Source organism: Anabrus simplex, chromosome 3 (genome assembly GCF_040414725.1).
Source record: "Anabrus simplex isolate iqAnaSimp1 chromosome 3, ASM4041472v1, whole genome shotgun sequence".
Lineage (NCBI taxonomy): Eukaryota > Metazoa > Arthropoda > Insecta > Orthoptera > Tettigoniidae > Anabrus > Anabrus simplex.
Genome location: NC_090267.1, coordinates 125,756,930 through 125,782,411, shown reverse-complemented (window position 1 = coordinate 125,782,411; position 25,482 = coordinate 125,756,930).

Sequence of the window (25,482 nt, the reverse complement as noted above, 5' to 3'; positions counted from 1 at the left end):
TATTCACACCAAGAAAATAGGATTGTATTAGGAACGTGTATTGGCCTAATGAAGAGTAGACTACCGTCAAACACAATATCGAACAACACTGATTAACACTGTATAGCAGTAAGTAGCACTGGTAACACTGGGTCACAATGAATGACTGAGCCTGAGTAACAAATGAGTAACTATACTATAAACGGGTCGGCGACGATTGGGATGGTAAGCTCCGCCCACAGGTGACAAATCGGTCCGCTAATAATGTTCCTTCAGAATCGTATGAACATTCATTTTGTAGATCTTGATTTCTTCTTTTCACCAATCTACTTTCGTGTAAATCACATCGCTGAATCTCTACTAATCTCACAAGATTTCTCTTAGATATTAGCGTGCGAAGTAGTGGAGGCCGGGGGTTCCCCCATCTCTGTGAAGATAAGCTCTCCCGACATATGGTTCGCATTACGTACATCTGTCCAATGTGCGCCATTACTAATACGTTCGTTAAGTAATAGTTCTCAAGTTAGAATCCTGTTAATTTAACTCCGCCTCCTGACCTAGGTAGTCTCTGGGTGTGGCGTGCTATTTCTTTCTCGCTCACTGCATAAAAAGTGTAATTTCAAGGTTTCACTGTACTGAGAGCTCTCTCCCTCGGTACGCGCAATTAGAGATTCACCCTCGACTAGCGCAGCGCCGCTCGTATCACGGACCGGAAGCTAAATTCCTTTTACGGCCAAACATGTCATAGAATAACGCGGAAAATGGCATATCTGACTTGTTGGGCCTCACGACATGCCTATTAGCATGGTGTTGTACGGTTACAGTATATAGTGGTTTGTCACATCGTTCTCTATTGCTACAAGAGATACCTGCACGTATACCCCTAACATTCTGTATACACACTGTACAAGCAAAATAAGTAACATCAACACTGAACTAGTCTATTCTTTATTGAAACAGTAATCATATCACTCTCCTTCATCTAACAGCTAGAACATGGTGGCTGGACTGCACTTGGCTACACTGAGCCGTATCATGCCGGCCCAAAAGAGATATTCAGATTATTATTTGACATTATATATACATTTTATTCATATAAATATCAGTCATATAAGGTAGAGTAATGAATCCCAAGATAGCTGAGACCGTAAATCTATGGAGCCATCAAGTCGCTGGATATTGCCCAACACTTCCTCGGGACCGTGAGAAAAGTTTAGCGTCACTAAGCGTTGGCACAGATCGGCACGTCTACAAGGTGCTGAGCAAGCTAAATATTCAGCCAATGAGAAAGTGAGGATATGGCAAACATGGAGTCTACATCGCGGGAAGTTATAATCCCAGGTTGACCAACGTGTACAGTTGCTTGAGTTAAATTATGTCATTTGTCGGATTTCCACAGGTCTATAAGTGAAATATAATCAGGAATACGATATAAAAATTATAGGAAGAGATTTGGTATGATTTGAACTGTGTTTTATTAATGTGTTATAATTAATATTGTGTCATTATCAACGGCAAGAATTCTGATTGGTTGTTTGTCTAGACAAGCAGGAATCCAATAGTTGAAACGGCGTTACCTAAGCGTCCTCAGCACCCCAAGCTCTGGAGAGCATCATTCTGATCGTGGTAGCCGAGGTGATGTGAAGTTGTTCGGTGTGCTCTGAAAATTATACTTAAAAGTTGCCACGAGTATATATCAGTAACAGTATATGTTTTTAAACAGTGTTTCAGTCATGCAGTAACTGATGCAGAGTTAATTGCAGATTATATTATCGCAAAGTTCACTACCAACATATAGACCATATAGAACATATAGACATATAGACCAGGGGTGGTCACTAACCTTACTTCTGGGAGCCGAAAATTTAGGAGACAAAAAATTGGGAGCATGTTTAGAAAATGGTTTATAACAAATGAAGGGATATTTATTTTCTACACTACACAGAACATTATTTTTCAGCTACACATCAAGGAATGGGATTTTATTTTTGAGAAGTGGTTTTTTTAGTGTTCATTTTTGCTGTTAGTTTTTTAAATTTGGCTGATAATTGGTAAGCGCAGTTCGCACAAGTTCACTTAAGTGTTCATCAGTTCGTTCAGATCAATATGTAGATTTAATGAATTTAATTATTGAGTACAGTGATTCACACACATAAGTAGTCCCAAAGATTGAGATTAGTCTCTTAGTACACTGTTTTGTTAGTGTGTATTTTTCTTCTGGAACATTCTTCCAAACCTCTATGGTAGAAATGCCACTTCGTTTGAGTCCTTTTAGTCTTCGTCCTCTTGCAGTTCTTGTAGCTCCAACTCTACAGCTGCTGTATCCTTTGTTATTCGTGATGAAACAGGACTGCTATCGCCCACAACATCAACAGAAAAAGGATTTTCCAGGGATGAAAATGAAGGTTTAAGTGATCTAAAATCATTAAATCTGCCATTGATTTCTTCAGCAAGCCAGATATTTTACCCATGTAATCTCAGTTCCGACCTGATCGTGTGGAAGGCTTTCAGAAATTTTCTTCAAACATTTGAAGTGAGAAAATGTTTTAGTCTGAAGGTCTTTGCCAAAAAGCTTCAACTTGCTATGAAAGCTAAATACAGTCTGGACCAATTCAGAAATATCTTTACAAGGAAGATATTGGTTTGAGCGGGAGAGTGTGTCAGTGAGCCAGTATCGTGAGGTGAAGCCAGTCGCGTTCACGTATAGGCAGTAACGAGTGTCGATACTGTACTGAAACAGCACACATAAAAGTATCGACACTCGCTACTGCCTATACGTGAACGCGACTGGCTTCACCTCACGATACACTCTCCCACTCAAAGCACTATCAAATGGAAGGCGCCGGAACTATCTTCACCTTCCATGTCTTACCACCGATCTACAGCGTTAATAACGTTAAGCCGCACATCACTGCTACTGACTGCCGCCAGCCGCGAGATGTCGTTAGATTCCATTAATTACATCATTTAATTTTACTCTAAGGTGGGTGTCAAGAGCCGCACAAGACTGACTCAAGAGCCGCATGCGGCTCGCGAGCCTCGTTATGGTCAGCCCTGATATAGACGGTGATAATTAGCCGCAGTGTAGAAAGTGCAGGAGAGACGTGCCATTGTCTTATATTTTTGTGTCGGTCACGTTTCGCGAGGAACTCTCGATCCGTACCGCGTGCCGCTCTCAAAACTGTGTACATATACCCTCCAGCGTAATATTTATAATGTATTTATATGTCAGTGTGTTTGGCTGAGTTTGTAACCAAAGGGTAGTTCGGCACGTGCAGAATTGAGCGGTGAAGAGATACCCATCCAAAGTCTTCTGTGCTGCAGTGTTAAATAACTTTCAGCAAGAAGATGGCTTCGCCTATGGAAGAAGGAAGTGTATTTCTATGTGTTGAAGCAGTGATCGACATGGAGTAGAAACCCAATAAAGCAGAGATGTGAGCTGCTGCCATGTATCCAGAGAGTCGTCCAAGTTAAGGCGCATGTGTTAATTATAGAATGTTATATGGGTTATGTTAAAATACTAGTGCAATGTAGAATAGGGATTTTATTTAACGTAAAGTAAGCCTGACGGCATGTGTTTATTTCACTTTGATATTGCTGTATATACGGATAAGAGAGAAATGCACGTTCTCTATATTTTTATTTTTATTTATGACTAGATAATTGGGATAATGAGGGATTTGTAAGGATTATTTGTTGTTCATTTATGCATGGCAATTTAGTGTAGATTATTCCGATTTTTCCTTGTATATTAGTGCTAGGAGGATTAGATTGTCAAGTTCATCCAAGTTCAAAGTTAAATACTTGCCACGTTATTTTAGTTTGGTCATTTAGAGAGCCAGTAATAGTTAATTTCATGACGCATGGTATTTCAGAAGCTGTACGTAAGGAGCTGCATAACGACGTTGAAAGAATAGGATCTTCGAATTTAGGTTGGAATCTGTTTTTGCTCAATAATTTGCACAGGAAACGAACCGGGTCTCATAAAAGGCTGATGTGATTAGTGAGAGATATGAGATGCATGCGGAGTTATAATTATGCAGGCCGATTGCATGCCTGATATGTGAAAGAATAATGTGCAGTGGATATGTACATGCTATTATCTTCTGAGAGAATATTAGTTAGCAGAATTGACGGAATAGATTCCAGACCAATGAGTCTGATGTGTGTTAAATTGTCAAAGCATGCTAGGAAGGAATACGATTATACGTGAGTTTCCGTGCAGCCGACGAGAGATGATGTCTCGTTGCAAGCTGATATATTGGCTGTGTTTCTCAGACGGCGCGAATGAGATGGTATTTCCGTGTTACAATCCTTGGAGACAGAATCCGAGCCTTAGTACAGTGTTGAGTTCAACATTTCCTTTCAGCTCACAGCCCACCAGGAAATACTTGACGGATGACCGCGCTGTTGAGCGCTCAAATGCAGCAGAAGAAGGCTGTGTTGCCCATTGCTTTCTACATGATATTGATGGAGAATTATATGTTTTGCCCTTACAGGATGATGTTTTATCATGTTTCTTGTTGTTTGAATATCTTGTCTCGTTGTTAATGGGGATCACCCCGAGTGCTGAGTTATATTGATGGTCAATCTAGTTCTCACTAACCGAGCTCGATAGCTGCAGTCGCTTAAGTGCGACCAGTATCCAGTATTCGGGAGATAGTAGGTTCGAACCCCACTGTCGGCAGCCCTGAAAATGGTTTTCCGTGGTTTCCCATTTTCACACCAGGCAAATGCTGGGGATGTACCTTAATTAAGGCCACGGCCGCTTCCTTCCCACTCCTAGCCCTTCCCTGTCCCATCGTCGCCATAAGACCTATCTGTGTCGGTGCGACGTAAAGCAACTAGCAAAAAAAAAAAAAAAAAAAAGTTCTCACTAGATCCTTTGTGGTTAACCGTGATTCACATAGAATCTGTGTAGTATGTAAGATTCTCTCTATATCCGATGTAAATAGATGTGTTATTTTGCTCATTTTGTTCATTGTAAATATAGCGTAGGTGAATACCACTACTATTTTTCATAATTCATATCATGTCCCATTGCGTCTTAGTTTTTCTTTTTATCGTAACTTTTCTTTATATTGTAATTTTTCCTTTTAACGTTTAACTTTGTGACGGCTCTCACTCTAAATTAAATTCGTATACCGTATCGTTATGAAGATTTCAAGGGTGACTCCATTCGAAATAACTACGTATCAGTGTATACGTACATATGTTACCATATATCATGAACAATGGACAATAAGAAGAAGATTATTTCTGAAATTATGCAAGTATTCAATGTTGTGCTTGATACTTCATTGCACTTCTGTTTCTTTGAATAATTAACGTTGTTAATGTCCAATTATTTCTTTAATTTTGAGATTTTTGTAATGACATTTTATTATTTGATTTATTTGATTTTCGAGTAGTATGATTCGGGGATATTTATGAATAAACTAATCCTAACCATATTATGTCCGACTCGTTGGTTGAATGGTCAGCGTACTGGCCTTCGGTTCAGAGGGTCCCGGGTTCGATTCCCGGCCGGGTCTGGGATTTTAACCTTCATTGGTTAATTCCAGTGGCCCGGGGGCTGGGTGTTTGTGCTGTCCCCAACATCCCTGCAACTCACACACCACACATAACACTATCCTCCACCAAATAACACGCAGTTACCTACACATGGCAGATGCCGCCCACCCTCATCGGAGGGTCTGCCTTATAAGGGCTGCACTCGGCTAGAAACAGCCACACGAAATTATTATTATACCCCATATTATTGTTTCTCATTCGAGTTATACCTCCATTTTTCTATCATTTACTTATATTTAAGTGTAGAACTTCGACTTGTAGCCTGACCCAATTGACGACCAACCCACACTCTGCCCAACCCTGAGTTAGTCGGATGTTCATACAGGAATGGAGGCATCGTCCTAGAGGGTTGTTACCCCTGGGTACGGTACAATACTGTACATATAGAGTCACTGTATACTGTATGTTTCATACATTTTCCTTTTGAGGTTCACAGACACCTGACAATATCGGAGTATACATCTGAGACTGTAGAGTGCTGCCCGTACCATGTCGATTCTTCTAGAGGTCGTTGCTGTTTGATAGTACCGTGCTAGTCTAATGTTGTGCTCTCGATATACGAACTCCTCACAAGTTTTTTGTTAGTGACTTTACGTCGCACCGACACAGATAGGTCTTATGGCGACGATGGGATAGGAAAGGCCGAAAGCGGCCGTGGCCATAATTAAGGTACAGCCCCAGCATTTGCCTGGTGTAAAACTGGGAAACCACGGAAAATTATCTTCAGTTCTGCCGACAGTGGGATCCGAACCCACTATCTCCCGGATGCGAGCTCACAGCCCCGAGCCCCTAACCGCACGGCTAACTCGCCCGGTCAAAATTTGAAGCAGTAATTTCAAATAGTGACATGCAAACATACAGAGAGATAAAAATATTTGCAATGGCTTCAGTCTTCAAGGAATGATCTAAACTGCTTGGCAAAACTTGTTACAAAACAAGGTAACAAAGAGACACAAATCATTTTCGATTGTTGGTGAAGTATTTGAAGGTCTAATCCTATTCACCAACTTGAAGTTGTCTTCTACCACTCCTTTACAACTAAACATAGAAAATAGGGTTGTTTGAAATGCTAGATAGGGACAGTCTTTCGTTTGTATTGAGAGGCACTCGTTTGTGTGTAATGACAGACAGTTGTCAAGATTTTAATGGCATACCAACAGGGAATATTAAATGAGTGGTGGCAAATTATTGTGACGTTTGAAGATTATTCAAGCAGCCGAGTAATGAAAAGCAAACACATGAAACATACAAGAGAATGTGTTTGAGCAGCCGTGCAGGAGTTTAGAATAAATACAATGTCCAATTTCTTAACAGGACCGCTATTTATCTCGTACAGAATAACTGCAACATAACTTTCCACTGCTCTGTGTAATAACAAATAACCGATAAATGACGGAGAAATTCCTGTTTCAAAATATGAGAGACTAGCTGTAGTACCCGGCGTTGCCCGGATAGTTTATGAATATTTACCTTTAAGATTTGCATTACCAGTTAGTTATGTGTGATGTGAATTTTTATAGAATTCCTTTTTGACTTGCAGATTGATATGTTATGATCTATTATGTAGTTTTAAAATTATTTAGATGTGTTTGATTTCAAGTTTTAGATTATTTAGTTTTCGAGTAAAACTTCGTCCTTATGGAAGCTCGAATCGACTGGGAAGTATTTGATCCTGTCAAAAATTAATAAGTGATAACTATATGTATTTAGCCGTCGCACTATAGATACGATGTACAGGATTTCAACTGTCAATGAGACTGTCCCCCTCCCGCCCTCCACCACTAAGAGATATCAAATCTGGATTGTCACCATTCATCTCAGTGACCCAGAAAACTGTAGATTCGACACTGTTTTCGATTATTTTTATATCTCACTCCCACTCACCCACACCCCAAAGGGGGCTGAACATGAATTTAAAAAAATGTCACTAATTATTTCAGCTACCACGAAAACTATGGATTCAATAATATTCTAGATTATTTTTATACTACCCCCCTGACCCCCTGCCCATAAGAGTGCTAGGGGTGTCTTACCGTCACGCGGTTTTTCTCCTGATACTAATTGATAAGTGTACCAAGTTTGGTGAAATTGCTCCAGTGGTTTAGGAGGAGATGTGTCATATACACACCCACACCCACACACCCACGCACACACATACATAAATTTTTATATATAGTAAGAAGAAGATAATATTTTATATGTAGTTTTTCGATTAATTTTATATCTCACCCCAAACGCTCCCCACTTGGACTTGCAAAAAATCCGGAGTAATACTATTCATCTCAGAGAACCTGAAATCTATGGATTCGAAACTGTTTTTAATTATTTCTATATCTCACCCTCCCCCCCCCCCTTTGCTCCCCACATAAAAGGGGGCTGGACTTAAAAAAATTATAGAGTATTACTTTTCAACTCAGCGATCCCGAAAACTATGAATTCGACACTATTCTCGATTATTATTGTAATTACCCTCCCCCCCCGACCCTCACCCTTAAGGGCGCTAGAGAAAGCCATAGTGATCGTCTCCCGATAGTAAGTAATACGTGTACCAAGTTTGGTTGAAATTGCTCCAGTGGTTCCATCTATATATATAAAATAGCTTGTCCTGACTGACTGACTGACTGACTGACTGACGGATTCATCATCGCCGAGCCAAAACTACTGGACATAAAGAAATGAAATTTTGAGGATATATTCATATTAACATGTAGGTGCTCGCTAAGAGACGGTTTTTGGATATTCCGTCGCTAAGGGGCTGAAAAGGGAGGGGGTGAAATTTTAAAATGTGTGTATCTATATCTCAAAACTTTAAAAGTTTACACATGTAAAAATTGGTATTTTGAATCATCTTTAAAAATAAGGAAACACGTATTTTTTTGTTTTCCGAAAATCACAATAGGAGGACTGAAAAAGGTGAAAAATTGGTTGAATGCCTTTAACCAGAATTCCGGTTCTTATATCTCAGAAACTGAAGATATTACAGACCTGAAGATTGGTACTTTTGATCTCTTTTAGAAATAAAGGAACACGTATTTTGTTGTTTTTGGATAAACCAATTAATAGGAGGGTGAAAAGGGGGTGGAATTTTTAAAATGAGTGCATCTATATCTCAACAGTTTTAAAGTTTACAGATGTAAAAATTAGTATTTAAAATCTTCATTAAAAATAAAGAAACACGTATTATTGGGTTTTTGGAAAATCCCAATAGGAGGGGTGAAATTGGGTGAAAAACGGGTTGAATGCATTTAAAACAAGTACTTATATCTCAGAAACTGAAGATATTACAGACCTGAAAATTGGTGTTTGGGATCTCTTTTAAATATAAAGAAACACGTATTTTTTGTTTTTGAAAAATCCAATTAATGGGGGGGAAAAGGGGGTGAATTTTTAAAATGAGTGCATCTATATCTCAAAACTTTTAAAGTTTATAGATGTAAAAATTGGTATTCAGAATCTCCTTTAAAAATAAAGAAACACGTATTTTTTGTTTTCGGAAAATCCCAATAGGAAGGCTGGAAAAGGGTGAAAAAAGGGTTGAATGCCTTTAATGAGGCTACTTATATTTCAGAACCTGAAGATATTACGTACCTGAAAATTGGTGTTTGGTATCTCCTTTAAGAATAAAGAAACACGTATTTCTTGTTTTTGGAAAATCCAATTAATGGGGGGGGGTGAAAATGGGGTGAATTTTTAAATGAGTGTATCTATATCTCAAAATTTTTAAAGATTATAGATGTAAAAATTGGTATTTTGAATCTCCTTTAAAAATAAAGAAACACGTATTTTTTGTTTTCAGAAAATCCCAATAGGAAGGGTGGAAAAGGGTGAAAAATGAGTTGAATGCTTTTAATGAGGCTACTTATATTTCAGAACCTGAAGATATTACAGACCTGAAAATTGGTATTTGGGATCTACTTTAAAAATAAAGAAACCGGTTTTTTTCGTTTTCGGAAAATCCAAATAATGGGGGGTGAAAAGGGTGGTGAATTTTTAAAATGAGTGTGTCTACATCTTAAAACTTTAAAAGTTTACAGATGTAAAAAATTGGTATTTAGAATCTCCTTTAAAAATAAAGGAACACGTATTTTTTTGTTTTCCGTAAATCGCAATAGGAGGGGTGTAAAAGTGTGAATAACGGGTTGAATGCCTTTAATGAGGATACATACATCTCAGAAACTGAAGAAATTACAGAACTGAAAATTTGTATATGGGATCTCCTTTAGAAATAAAGAAACACGTATTTTTTGTTTTTAAAATCCAATTCATGGCGGTTAAACAGGAATGACAAATTGGGGTGAATTTTTTGAAAGACTATATCTACAGAATATATGAGAAACGTAAAATATTACAGATGTAAGAAGTGTGTATTTAGAATCTCCTGTAAATGTAAGGAAACATAGGTGATTTGTTTTTGGAAACTCCATTTAAGGGGAACTAAACAGGAGTGAAATTTTAAAATTAGAATTTCTACAGTATCTCAAAAAACTCAACAAGTTACAGAAGTAAAAAATGGTATTTTTAATCTCTATTACAAATAAAGGAACGTGTATTTTTAGTTTTCGGAAATAACACTTGGGTGGAGGGGGGTAAAAGTGACGGAAAATGGTGTTGAATTCTTTTAATTAGGCTACTGATATCTCAAAAATGAAGAAGTTACAGACGGGAAATTTGATATTTGGAATCTGCTTTAAAAGTAAAAAAGCACGTATTCTCGGAAAATCCAATTGGGGGGGGGGGGTGAAATAATTGAAAAATTAATTGACTTAATTGTATGAGAATACATACATCTAATAAAAACTAAAGTTGTTACAGACGTGACCATTGGTATTTGGATCTCCTTTAAAAACAAAGAAAAACTCGTTTTGGGAGGAACCCATCTTGGAGGGCGGGAGTGAAAAAAAAAAGTTGAATTCCTTTCATGAGGACACATAAATCAAAAACTGAAGAAGTTAGAGTCGTGATAATTGGTATTTAGAATATCCCTTACTATTAAAGAAACAGTATTTTTTGCCGGTTAATTCACTTGGGGGGCGGAGGGGGGGGAGGAGTGTGAAAGGAAGTGAAAGAAAGTGAATTATTTTTATGGGGATACTTATATCTCAAAACTGAAGGTGATAGACGTGAACATTCGTATTTGGAATCTCAGGCGGCAGCGCGCCGGCCTCTCACGGCTGGGTTCCGTGGTTCAAACCCCGGTCACTCCGTGTGACATTCGTGCTGGACAAAGCGGATGCGGGACAGGTTTTTCTCCGTTTACTCCGATTTTTCCTGTCATATTTCATTCCAGCAACACTGTCCAATATTTCATTTCATTTGTCATTCATCGATCATTGCCCCAGAGGAGTGCTTCGGCAGCCGGCACAATTCCTATTGTCGCCGCTAAATGGGGCTTTATTCATTCCATTCCTGACCCTGTCGAATGACTGGAAACAGGCTGTATATTTTCGATGTACTTATTCTGATCATCAATCGATCATTTTTAATCTTTCCTGGGTTCGTTTCCAACAGCCACCTTTTCCTTCGGAGAACGTTCTTAGATTACAGTAGATTCTCCTGGCATATAAATAAAAATTTAAACACATTTGAAATAAACGATAGGAATGCGATTGACCGTCAAATTGTTCACCTCTATAATAAGGTCAACAATGCACGGATGTTAGTCATTCGTATCGTCAGAAAACCCGCACACTTGCCTACTCGCGACAATGGTGCTGGTCACATTGACAACAATGACAAAGGCAGCAGATGTAATTTACCGCCAAGTAGCGGTCTTGCATCTTGCTGTGGGTTCCAGAACATCTAATAATAATAATAATAATAATAATAATAATAATAATAATAATAATAATAATAATAATAATAATAATAATAATGTTCTGGACCGTCGTCAAATGTGCGGACCGCGTTGGAAGCGGGTCCTGGACGTTTAATGACTGAGAATGCAGTCCGGCGGCGGGTTCAGTACCGCCAAGGCACCCAAGACGACACCAAGCCGGATCTCCTGAAGGATTTGATCCATATTAAAAATGCGAAAAGATGGCAAAGATTTAGGGACCCAACTGACCGGGTGGAATACCTGGACCTACCCCGGGAAGTACGAAATCGATTGCTAGAAAGAAAGAACGAAAAATGGGAGGAAACTTGCCGTAATCTATTAGAAAACGAGTCAGATCGCGAATTTTGGCGGATTCTCGCAGAAAACGAGTCGGATCCCGAATTTCGGCGGATTATATATCTAAAACAATAAGCATTCAATTATAAATTTCAGTGTAATACCGTAGCGAAGCACGGGTATCTTGCTAGTTTCTATATATAGTAAGATTTGTATACTCGTACTACACCCCCTTTCCATCCCCGCCCAAAGGAGTCCTATGAGTGCCTTACACAACAGTATATTTTTCCAGATATTAAGTCTTATTTGTACTAATTTTGGTTGGCGGCTATGCCCAAACGTACATACGTAATCTCACTGCTCTAGAATCCTGGAGCTGACGTTGCCATGGTTACGGCAGTTCATTTCTTTATCCGATTCCTAGAGCAGGGGTAGTGTGGTGCCAATATCTCCGTAACGGTTGGTTTTAGGTCCTTGAAACATGGTTTTCGGGCCAGTAGGGCTTACCGAGTTTTGTTCTTTGCGTCTAGAGGATTAAATTGAGCTTCGTCTCGTCCTTATACGACAAATTCGATATTTTGCCTATAATAGTATAAAACCGTTGTGGTTTTCCTATAAAACCCACGTCTTTTCAAAGATTTTAAAATGATATGCATATCGAAACCATCCCCGGGGTGAGTATACTCTAAATATGAAGTTTGGTTGAGATCTATCCAGCCGTTTCGACGTGATGGTGGAACAAACAAACAAACAGACAAACAGACACGAACAACTTTATTTATAAGATTCGTATCTCGATGTTTTTATTCCCGTCAAACTCGGTATGGTGTCCTATTATATGAAAGTGTATATAATTTTATTTTCTTCACGACAAATTATAGTTTCAATGACAGTAATGGCCAGAATACCAGACCGGTATCATGGTCTCGGAGTTATGAGCCTAGTTCTTACCGTGTGGCCCAGAGTTCGATTCCTGGCCAGGTCGGGTATTTTAATTTGGATCTGAAAACTGGTTTTTAGGTCTACTCAGCCTACGTTAGAACTATTGAGGAGCTCTTTGACGATGAGATGGCAGCGTGTCTAAAAATCCAAAGGAAGAATACATCGCGCTAATTACGCATCATCTCGTAACTTAAAACAGCGGTCGCTTGGTAGGTGACAAAGTGCCTCTCCCGGGGGCCCGGTTTCGATTCCCATTAATTCAATGGTCAGAGGCGGCTGTTCCCAATGGGGCTAATCGCAGGATTTTTAGTATTCTTCGGCACCGAAGTCGTCGCACATTAGTGTGATTATATGTGTATGGAATATGAGTGTATTTGGAATATATACATGTAATATAATATGTACTTGTACCACTAAATCTGCTATACCACGTAGTGTTAAGGTAATGGAATTGAACTGCAAATCAATTACGTTGTAATTATTATACTTCATTTTATTGCACTCTGTAATTCTTGTGTCGTCCGCCTCTGCGTTGTAGTGGTCTGTGTGATTAGCTCCCACTCCCGGAGGAACGGATTCGATTCCCGGCTCTGTCACGAAATTTGTTAAGTAGTACTAGGGCTGGAACCGGGTCCACTCAGCCTTGGATGGTCAGCTGAGTAGAAGGGTTTCGATTCCCTCCTCAGCCATCCTCTAAGTGGTTTTCCGTGGTTTTCCACTTCTCCCCCACCCAAATACCGGGATTGTACGTAACTTAAGGCCACGGCCACTTCCTTCCCTCTTTCTAGTCTATCCCTTCCAATCTTCCCATATCCCCACAAGGCCGATGTTAAGCATAGCAGGTGAGGCCGCCGGGGTGACGTACTGGTCCTCCTTCCCAGATGTATCTCCCGACCTTAAGTCTCACGCTCCAGGACACTGCCCTTGAGGCTGTAGAGGTAGGATTCAGAAAGAAAGAAAGAAAGAAAGAAAGAAAGAAAGAAAGAAAGAAAGAAAGAAAGAAAGAAAGAAAATATTGTGTCAAGTAGTTTTTAAGTGCGCCAGAAATATTTTGTCATACTACTTACAATGGAACATCGTAAGTTGTAGTTCGTATATTTCGTGTGAGGCTTTTTGCGTTTTTTAGTCATATTACACTACTCGTAAGAATTATGGTTGCTTAAATTTCAGTTGCTTTTCTTTCCTTAAATTACATTGAAGTGACTTACTATTTCAAAAATCCCACATGCAAAATATTACTGAGACAATTCTCGTCCTAATTCCTCCAAGTGCCATATCTACCAACATAATTCTCTCAATTACGTGTCTAACAGAAACTACGTTGCGTGCAATAGTATTCCTGATGAACAGTCCAAACCCACACTCTTCCCTTCCTTTTTAATACCTGTTAAGAATACTTTACAGTCTCATATCTCTTCGTCATAATCTCCCCTGACCCGATTATCATACCCTTAATACATTCAGATGCTTTCCCCTTGCGGACTCAGAGAGTTCTACTTCTCTTCTTCCATAAACCCCATTAATATTAATAGTTCCCCATCGATTTCAATTTCGTTCACCAAGTTGTTTCCAAAGAATCCCTAGCCTGTCAAATGGAAGTGGAACTCCGTTACTTCCATAGACCAGAGCCTTGAGTAAAATATTCTAAGGTTGGTAAAATCTGCGAAGCAGGATGCTACCCTATTTACACATAGTCCAAGTGAGAATCTCTCCTCTGACGGTTTAGGAGTACCGACAGATTTTATTATCATAGCCACCTGCCACTCTCTAAGTCACTGAGTGGTTGTCCACTGTTTACGAACAAGTTCGTGACTACAGTAACCGTACAACGAACTACATAGTATCATAGAAATGACTAATGTTTACATGTGCTTTGCTAATGAAAAATTGTCGTAAAGAAGTAATGAGGGTGTTCCTTAACCTGAATCCCTTCATAATGAGTATTTGATTAATTTGTGACAAATCAAGACAATTTTAAACAGAAATATACTGTATAAACCGAGCAATTTACGATATATTATCATTATACCTCGGATTTTTAGGTGGCAATAGGTTAGAATGCAAAGTAATTTTGTTTGTAGGAAGTGTCATGCAACCCGTTGTACCATCGTGTATGATGAGTAGCATAAATTCAAGGAATTCTATATGCTGTACTCCTAATACCTATGCAAATCTCGTAGCATAACCGTTGTACAGTGTAGGGTATAGTTGTTACTGGCTAAAGTATGTTTGCATTCTAACCTATCACTACCTAATAATCCGGACTCTAATTATCATTTTGTAATTTTTTTTTTTTCATATTTTCCCCTCTCATTCTTTGGTTATACGATATGGGTCTGTTCGTCTGGAATTTATTGAGATTTCATAGAGTTTATGTTCCAAATCTATGTTTATGGTCTTCCCCTTCAGGAAGAATCACTTGTGACGACGTCAGATATAGTCGTAACATCTGTAAGGCATATTGAAACTAGTACGCCACACATAACACTATCCTCCACCACAGTGACACGCAGTTTTCTACACATTGCAGATGCCGCCCACCCTCATCGGTGGGTCTGTCTTATAAGGGCTGCACTCGGCTAGAAATATCCACACGAAATTAAATTGAAACTAGTGGGTGTCTTGGTGTAAATATCACAACGTTTCTGTTTTTCACCACAAATTAACAATGGAGAAGCTTAACAAGAAACTTAGTAGAATCCTCTCCATTGATACAGACAGTGCTCCTTCATTCGTTGCCGGTGTTTGCTTTTTTCTTTCCTCCGTGCACGCCTTACTCGTCTTCAACTTTGGCCTTTCTTGAAAACCCTGGTGGTGTTTTAGTTTCCTCCTGAGTGGGTTGCGTTCTTGTACATCTTCATAAGCGATCCTCATTTCCTGTAGGTACCTTTCCACCTCCTTGAACCAAGTTGGCTGGGTCTTCTTATCTTTAAAATAGGTAAAGATCTGGTTCGATAATCGTGTGGGTTTCAGTCTTAGCAAGTGGCCATAAAATGAAATTCTCCTTCTCCGCATGACATCAGAGATCTTCTGAACGTGAATATACAGCTCATAGTTATACTGACGTCTATATTCATCCTTGTATTTAATGGGGGCCAAGAATTTTCTTTAAGATCCTTCTCTCTTTAATTTTCAATTTTTCCATCAGGCCTTTCTTGTTCATAGCAAGGCATTCCACTGCATGCAAAACCTCTGGTCTTATGACAGTGCAGTAATGTCTGAATTTTGCATTCAAGGATATGGACTTTTTGTTGTAAAAATCTTTGGTCAGTTGATAAGCCATTTCCATTTTATTCATGCGTGACGCGAAAGCTTCTTTTTCAGAGATGTTTGGTTCTATCCACTCACCAAGATATTTAAATTTCTCTGTCCGTTTGATTGCCCCCTGGTTTACTTTTAGCTCTCTTGGTACGGCCCTGATGTTAGTTATGAACTGCGTTTTCACCAAAGATATCTGGAGGCCTGCTTTTTCAGCCTGTGTCTTGAGGTGATTAATTTGGTAGATATCTGCAAAGGCTAAGCAATCAATTGGAAGGATCGTGTTCTTGTAACCCAATCTCACACCAATTTGGAGCCCATCGTTGTTAATTTCATTGCGCCACTCGCGGATGACTTTTTCAAGGACGCAATTGAAGAGCAGGGGCGGGAGCCCATCTCCCTGCGTAACTCCTGTCTTTATCTTGAAAGAGTCCTGAAATTTCTCCTCTGAACGTAACTCTGGAGGTTGTGTTAGGGTCTGTTCGATGATTGCCCTAGTTTTGTTATCCATGTCAAATTCTTTTATGACTTGAATAAGCGTGATTCTATCAATAGAGTCATAGGCCTTCTTGAAGTCGGCGAAGGTCACGACAAATTTCATGTTCCTTAGTTTCAGATAAGAGAGGATAGATTTCAGATTCATAATTTGCTCGGCACATGAGCGCTCTTTCCTGAACCCTGCTTGGTACTCCCCCAGTTGTGGATCAGGTTGTTGTTCTGCCGTAATCTGCAGAGTTTTTAAGAGAATTTCACGATACCAATAGGAGGGAAATACCACTGTAATTGTTGACATCCGTTTTGTTCCCTTTCTCATGCAATGGGTGAATCAAGGCAGAAATCCAGTCACGTGGAAGTTTCTCAGTTTGCCAAATCTTTTTGATGATGTCACTCAATTTATCAATCATTTTGTCGCCAGCATATTCCTGCAATTCAGCCGTTATCGAGTCCTCGCCTGGTGCCTTGTTATTCTTCAGGGACTGGATAATCTTAATCTATTTGATTTCTTCTTTCGTTGGAGGGGATGAATCTGGGTGAACGTGTTATCTTCAAGGAGAAAGTGGATACTGGAATTTCACAATTGAGAAGAGATTCAAAGTACCTCGCTAGAATCTGGCAATTATCTTTGTCGTTGTAAGCTACTTTCCCATCCGAGTTTTTGAACTGTAAGCCTGTTGGATTATACTTCTTTAGATTGTGTTTGAATATTCTGTAGAAGTCCAGTGTGTTGTTCCTCTGGAAATCTTGCTCAATCTGTGTTAGTTGATTCTTTTTGTAGGCACGTTTTACATTGCGAATAGTTTTTGCCGCGCATTGTCTCCCGTTCGCGAAGTTTTCCCAGTTATCTTGGTTCTTTACCGAATTCCTTTTTTGCCATGCGATTTGTCTTTGTTTTACCACTGAATCACATTCATCATTCCACCAGGCATGTTACTTTGACTTCATCAGTGAGACTGTTTCCTTTGCTGTTGTACCCAAAGTCTGCTGTAGCACTTCCCAGTTTGGGGATTCAGGAATTCTAATTTCTTCGAAAATTCAGGACATGAGCGTCGTTTTTCAGTATCAAATCGATTGATCTTCTTCAAGTAGATCTTTATTTTTAAAGGAGATAAAATGTAGGGCCACCAATTTTCACGCCTATAACTTCTTCAGATATTGAGACATAACTATCCTCATGAAAAGGATTTAACTCCCTTTTCACTTATTTTTAACTCCCATAATTGGATTTTTCGAAAACAAAAAAAATACTTGCTTCGTCAGTTTTAGAGGAGATTCCAAATATCAATATTTATGTCTTTAAACTGTTACGTTTATGAGATATGCCCATTAAAAATTACTCTCATTTTCAACCCCTTATCGACGTATGTATATTTAGTCATCAGCCCGAAGGCTGGTTGGATCCTCAACAGCTCCGTCATCAGCTGTCATAGATGGCCTAGGCATCACTGAAGAGGCGTACTAGGGAAATGGGGAGTGATGTAGTTTTCTTCCTTAGTGAAAACTTACCCTGTAATATAAATGTATCCCCAAAATGTAATTTCTTTATTTTGGATACATTCATTTCCACCCCTTCTCACAGTCATGTCAATGGGGCTGAACGTGGAATTAAATAATATCTGGAGAGTGACTATTAACCTCAGCGACCCCAAAAACTATGGATTCTACATAAATATATGTATTTTTCTATTATTTTTATACTTCACGTCTTTTCCATCCCCGTCTTATACAACAATTTATTTTTTTCCTGATAGCAAGTCATACGTGTACCAATTTTGGTTGGCAGCAATGCCCAAACGTACATACATAATCCCGCTGCTCTTGAATCCTGGAGCTGACGTTATCATGGTTACGGCAGTCTATTTCCGTATCCGATTCCTAGAGCAGGGGCAGTGTGGTGCGAATATCTCCATAACGGTTGATTTTAGGACCTTAAAACATTGATTTACGACCCGTTGGGCTCACTGAGTTTTGTTCTTTGCGATAAGGGTCTTAAAATGAGCCTTGATTCGTCCTTGTATGACAAATTCGATATTTCGCCTATATTAGCCTATTATTTTTACATCTACCCCGTCGCACATCCTCCCCCTCGAATTGTTTTGAAAATTAAAATACAGCCCATGTCCCTCAGGAATAATGTATATTTAAATCGTTAAAATATTTTTTTAAATCGGTTCAGTAGTTCCTGAGATTAGACATTACATATAAACAAAGTTTATCTCTTTGTATATTAGTATATGTTATTATTATTACTATTATTATTATTGTTACGGAGCTTTCCGTGGTAGGTAGAGGTGAAAGAAGGTGCGGGTGTGAACGGGTCTCAAGCTACGAAAGTAAAATTAATTTAAAATTTAACAAGGTTATATTTTCTTTTCAAAATAAGGAAATAACAAGCATGGCAGGTACAAAGTAGCAAGTCAAAAGGGTAGTTACAATATTTACAGGATTTGGGCTTCGCGCCCTGACTTCACAATGCTTGGGCAATCAGCTCAGTTTTACCCCAAACACAAGTTTCAACAGAGGGGCAGAAAACCCCATTCATGCCTAGGAGCCCTTGCTCCAAATTACACTGAAAAGCCTCCACGAGGCCTACAACACTCAATTTTCAAAAAGAGCCACTCGCTCTCAACTTTAAGCCTCTCAAAGGCCACACCAAACTCCACCTTCGAGTTGTCCTCACTGGACATAGACACAGGGGTAAAATACCCAACCTACTGAGGTCTATTAAATGAAAAGAAGGTTGATTACATGACCTCCAAAATAACAATTTGAGAGGAGGCGATCGGCACTCCTAATACACTTTGTTTTTAAAACCTAATTTGGCTCTTATGCCACTGATGCAAGGGCTAATCCCATACTACGGAGGTGACTTTAGAAAAGAAACAAATTTACATAATGTTAAGGAAGAATAGGTTGAGAAAAAAGTTCACCTCAAAACAATATGAGTGGGAGATCGAGAGGGTTAAGCACTCTCTATCCCAATACGTAGTTTAAAAGGTAAAATAGATACCAGATTCTTTACATTTTTAAGGAAGGTTACATAACGGAAAAACTTCGGACCCGCCCCGAGAGTTAAACTGCTGAGCTAGCAAAGAAAGGAGTTATTAATTGGCCATTACCTTGTTGTTGACCGCTGCCGAAGAAAGAGGCGCTTCCCGCCCCCTGCTATGTACTTTACACACTGAATGATGGAACAGAAGTGGCGCAGAGACCCTAAAATCAGCAGTTTATATACTCTCGCGGAAGGTTCTAGGCGTTAGGGGAATGAGAACACCCGCCCACAATCACTTTATTGGAGAATAAAGAGAAACCCCTACACAAGATGAAGAAGAAACACATTATTGGTGGAAAATTAAGTTAAGAAATTCGGGATTGGTTGAATACAAAACAAGGAGAAAGAGAGGGGTATACAGCCAACTTAAACCATAACAGAAGGAAATTTAACAAGAAACAAACTTTTGAAATAAAAATTTCTCCAAAGAACAGTTCTTTTTCTTCGCACTAGGGTGCACTATTGTAGTTCTTCAGTAGTGTCCTCTAGAAGAGAAAGTTCACACTTCTTACTTCAAGCAAAACAAAAACACATCAAAAATGACACAGTTCTAAAACTCCGAAATTTACAGGTAGTGACATCTTCTGAGAAAGTAGAAAATTAATACCGTCAATAAAGTTCAGGTTTCCTCCAGCAGAGGAGTTTCAACTGGCGCACCTTTTGAATTAGCGGCGTGGAGGTGTACCGCCCGGTACAATTATTATTATTATTATTATTATTATTATTATTATTATTATTATTATTATTATTATTATTATTATTATTAGACTTTAAAAAATGATCAGCGTACTGTCTTTTGGTTCAGAAGACCTGAGAATCGATTACCGACCGGGATGGGTTTTTTAACTAATTATGGCTAATTCCCCTGGCTCTGAGACTAGGTATTTTTGTTCATCTTAATACACATCTCTTCATCTACACACTACCAACCATCACAAAATAATGGAGTAGTGAATACATCCCTCCAGAAGGGGTTGGCTCGAAAGAAAACATCCGGCCGAAAAACTGGGCCAGATCCACACAACGTACCGAGTTCAAGGGTTTGGAAAGCAGGCCAGGAATATTATTATTATTATTATTATTATTATTATTATTATTATTATTATTATTATTATTATTATTATTATTATTATTATTATTATTATTATTATTATTATTATTATTATTATTATTATTATTATTATTATTATTATCTACACGGGGTGGGTATAAGAAACGGCAGGTACATTCGTTTGGACAAAGGAAAATTAAGAACAGTGCTTCAAGGAAATAGGAAATAGTATATTATACCAAGACTCAGTGGGTGTTATTTCTCTTAGATAGATAACAATTAACAGGAAATATAATTTGTTTACAATAGATAACAATATAATAATTATCAAGCTTAAGGGAAAGTTTTCACTTTGTAAAAACGAAACAAGGCTTAGATGCCTTCGGGTACAGGTCCAACCCTAGTGTCTACGCTGGTTAACATTTCAACAGGTTATTAAATTAGACCCGATAGTCAATAGCGGGGAGAGAATCCCAAAGTAAACAGGAAGAGAGCTCAAAGTGCAAGAAGCCGTAAAACATTACATTCTATAACAAGCAGTATTTTGAATTTAAAAACAGGCCTCCAACACCAAAACAATAGGGATATAGAGTTTCAGAGGATAGGCCCACACTATCTTTAAATTAAAATAGATTTAGGAAATTACATGTCGCAGAAAAAACAATTTGTTATATGGGGACGAGTTTCGACACTCGTGCATAACAACGCCAATAAAGATATCTATCTATCTATCTATCTATCTATCTATCTATCTATCTATCTATCTATCTATCTATCTATCTATCTATCTATCTATCTATCTATTAATCTATCTATCTATCTATCTATCTTTTTTTAAAGTTAATAGTCGTAATTCGGCACCTACATTAGTTTGAGAAGAAATAACTAAGGAAGAAATCCTACATGATTAAATAAAAATAAAGAATTTCAATGTTCCTACCGTTAGACTTTCTTTATAGCTAAGTTATAAGGATCTCCGTCTGCCAGCCGATACAAAAGTTGTCTTAATAACCAATTAATCCGCGTAGCCATTGTGGCCAGTCCTCCTGCTCGAAAAGAGCCGCATTCCATTTGACGACGATAAAGAAGACCCCAGACAGCAATGCAGAAGCTATTTTACTTACTATGGGCTACCTGCTGCTTGGGCACAGATAGTGGAAACTTCATATTTAAGAAAAAAGACGTTACAATACTCATTTCAAGTGTCATCACAAGGTCCTAGCTGGGAACACCGGTTGATGTACAAAGCGATGGCGATAGGGCAGGCAGAGAAATATAATTAAGAATGCTGGTAATATAATAGAGATCAGGGATTTGCCACTAGATGTCACTGAAACACATTGTTTAATGTTATATCTAAGTTTAGGGGAGGCCTCTTCTGTAGATGTGAACTGGCGTCCTCATCCCGAGGTAGTGCAGCTATTATCAGGCACACCCCCAATGGAGGTGAGCTCCATGTACCATTTCAACCACATGCCAGCCCTCCTACCATTCTTAAATTTCCGGCAGTACCGGGAAAGGAACCCGGGCCTCCGAGAACGGCAGATAATAACACTAACCGTTACGCTACGGAGGCGGGCAGGCCTCTACTACATGTCATAATTATAATTCTTTTACTTATTATTATTATCTACTCTTGTCCTATTAAGGACCACGCCATTTCAAATACTTTTCGTCTTTATTTTTCTTTCTTTCTTTCTTTCTTTCTTACTTACTTTCTCTCCTTCCTTCTTTCTTTCTTTCTTTCTTAATCTGTTTTTTTACCGGGATGGTTTTTCTCTCGGTCTCAGAGAGGAATCCCACCTCTACCGTCTCAAGGGCAGTGTCCTGGAGCGTGAGACTTTGGTTCGGCGATACAACTGTAGAAGAGGACCTGTACCTCCCCCAGGCAACCTCACCTTTTGTGCTAAGAAAGGGCCTTGTGGGGGATGGGAAGATCGGAAGGGTCAAGGAAGAGGAAAGGAAGCAGCCGTGGTCTTAGGTTAGGTACCATCCAGGCATTTTTCTGGAGGAGAAGTGGGAAACCACCTCGAGGATGGTTGAGGTAGGAATTGAACCTCCCGATACTCAGTTGACGGCCTGAAGCTGAGTGGACCCCGTTCCAGCAGTCGTTCCACTTTTCAAATTTCGTGGCAGAGCCGAGAATCGAACCCGTGCCTCCGTGGGTGGCAACTAATCTCACTAACGACTACATCACAGAAGTGGAATTTTCGTCTTCTTACTTCTTAAACTTTGTCCAGTACTCCCACACATTGTTCGTTTTCTTTCTTTTCTCACCTTCCTCCACGTCCTAATTTCTGAATTCACTATTTTCTTTGGCAGGTCTGATAACAATTTAAATGCATTTATTCTATAATAATACTAATAATAATAATAATAATAATAATAATAATAATAATAATAAATAATTGTAATCGACCATTTCGAAATCTTTTTAACATTCTCATAGTTATAACCAAATTCATATGAAGTCTGTTTCTTTCTTTCTTTCTTTCTTTCTTTCTCTCTTTCTTTCTTTCTTTCGTTCTTTCTTTCTTTTTTCTTTCTTTCTTTCTTTCTTTCTTTCTTTCTTTCTTTCTTTCTTTCTTCTTTATTGCTATTTGCTTTACGTCGCACCGACAGAGGTAGGTCAAAAGGCGACAATAGGATAGGAAAGTGTGGAGAAAGTGTTCGTGGCCTTAATTGAGGTACAGCCCCAGCATCCGCCTGGTGTGAAAATGGGGAAACCATGGAAAAGCATATTCTGAACTGCCGACATTGGGGTTCGAAACCACTATCAGCCAGCGGATGCAAGCTCACAGATTCGCACCCCTAACCGCTCGGCCAACTCGCCCAGTATGGAAATAACAGAAAACCATTTTCAGGGCAGCCGACTATGCGATTCGAACCCAGCATCTCCTGATTCGAGTTTACAGCTACAAGGCTCGAACCACGCAGACATCTCGCTCGGTAACATCAATTAAATAATAAGACAGTGTGTCATCGAACAAGAACCCCACGAGTCCCACGGTCCACAGCTGCAGGTTACCGTTTCTTTCCTCCCCTCCCACGCAGTCTGATATAAGTGTCGTGAGTCAACTTCAACATTTCTTATTTCACTGTCAATTGTGAGGGTGTTGTCCTCTGCACTCAGCAGCTGAAGGCCAGAGACAAGGTCAATAACAAACCGCTAACCTGCCACAAACCTGCTTTGCCGACATTCACTACTGCACAAAGACATTGACTCGGGATACTGATTGATTTCCTTGGCCTTCGCGGCTCGGTTGTTTGTCAAGAAACTTTACATTACAAAGTTTGTCGTCGGAGTCGAGAAACTGGGCGTGTACCAGAAATGATTAAATCACATGATAAAATGTCTGCTTCAAGGAACAATCATAGTACAGTATCCGTTATATAGCGTACTTGGAAATGATATAACGACGCGTTATCAGATCTCGTCATGGCTGAAAGAATTTACACGTACAGGAATGTAACAAAAACATTATGTGCGGTATTTCTATTCGTAATGGTTATGTTCTTAGTGATTTATTATCGTAGTAACTCAGATAAGAGACTGTCTGGCCGAGGCGATAAAGGTGCTCGGTTCAGCCGAATAGACGTGGGTTCGATTCCCCGTCAAGAAGTCGAAAAATGTAAGGATCGAGGTTTCCATTTTCGCAGGTGCATATGACTCAGAGCTTCGCTCAGCCTACGCCAAAAATAAGTACCACGTTAATTCCTCGGGGCAAATGTGGCCGGGCGTACAGCTAACTATTCTACCCCGCTATCTACGGATAGTGGAAGCCTTTACCTTCCATCCTTCCCAAGGGCCTTTATGGCCTGTACGGAGATGACCTTGCATTTTTGCTTTTAATAACTCAGACACGTTTTCAGCGACTACCAGAGAGGAAAAGTCAAGAATTGGGAAGTAGGCACCCGTGGTCTTATGGGGTTTTGCCTTGTAGGCCACATTGTTACCATAAATAAATCAGTCCTCATGGATAACATTTTGGTAGTTGCTTTACGTCGCACCGACACAGATAGATTTTATGGCGACGATGGGATAAGAAAGACATAGGAGTTGGAAGGAAAAAGCCGTGGCCTTAATTAAGGTTCAACCACAGCATTTGCCTGTTATGAAAATGAGAAACCACGCAAAACCATCTTCAGGGCTGCCGGCTTGGGGATTCGAACCCACTATCTCCCGGATGCAAGCTCACAGCCGCGTGCCCCTGACCACACGGCCAACTCGGCCGGTCGTGGATAATAGATTTATTCACTCACAGTTTTAGTACACATAGCATATTGGATACATTGGTCACACCAAACATGACACAAAAAGACGTGATGCTCAAAGATACTCGACGCCGCTGAATGACGGTCGTTCTAGAGTTTATACAACCTGATGCAATGTTGCATCGTACACAACGGTACGTTCTACATGTGGAGTGAGTTCATTCCTCCGGATGCTGCCAAACTGGGAAACCAATGAAAGCCATTTTCAGGGCTGCTAATGGCGGGGTTCGAGCCCACTATCTCCCGAATGCGAGCTTAAAGATTTATGACTAGTACCGCGCAGCAATGTACTTCGTGTTGAAAACGGAGAGAGGATCGGCACAATCGAATTTCCTCTACATATAATATTGAGCAGCCGGACTGAGTGGCTCAGACGGATGAACGCCGGCCTTCGAGACCCAAGTTCGCGTGTGCAATACCGCTTTTGATCAGCAGTATTTCAAGGCGCCGAAATACAAAAGTCTCGTTCGAGTCAGAAATTAAAGAAATTAAAAGAAATTATGTGCGACAAAATTTCTGGATTACGGCGTGAAGTAAAGTAAAGTGAAGTAAAATCACTAACACCATCGTCTGCCTCCGTAGCGTAACCGTTGGCGCTACTAGCTGCCATTCTCGGTAGCCCGGGTTCGATTCTCGGTACTATCAGAAATTTAAGAATGGCAGGAGTGCTGATATGTGGTTATAATTGTAGGCCACATGCAACTCACTTCTATTGGGGGTGTGCCTGAAAAGAGCTGCGCT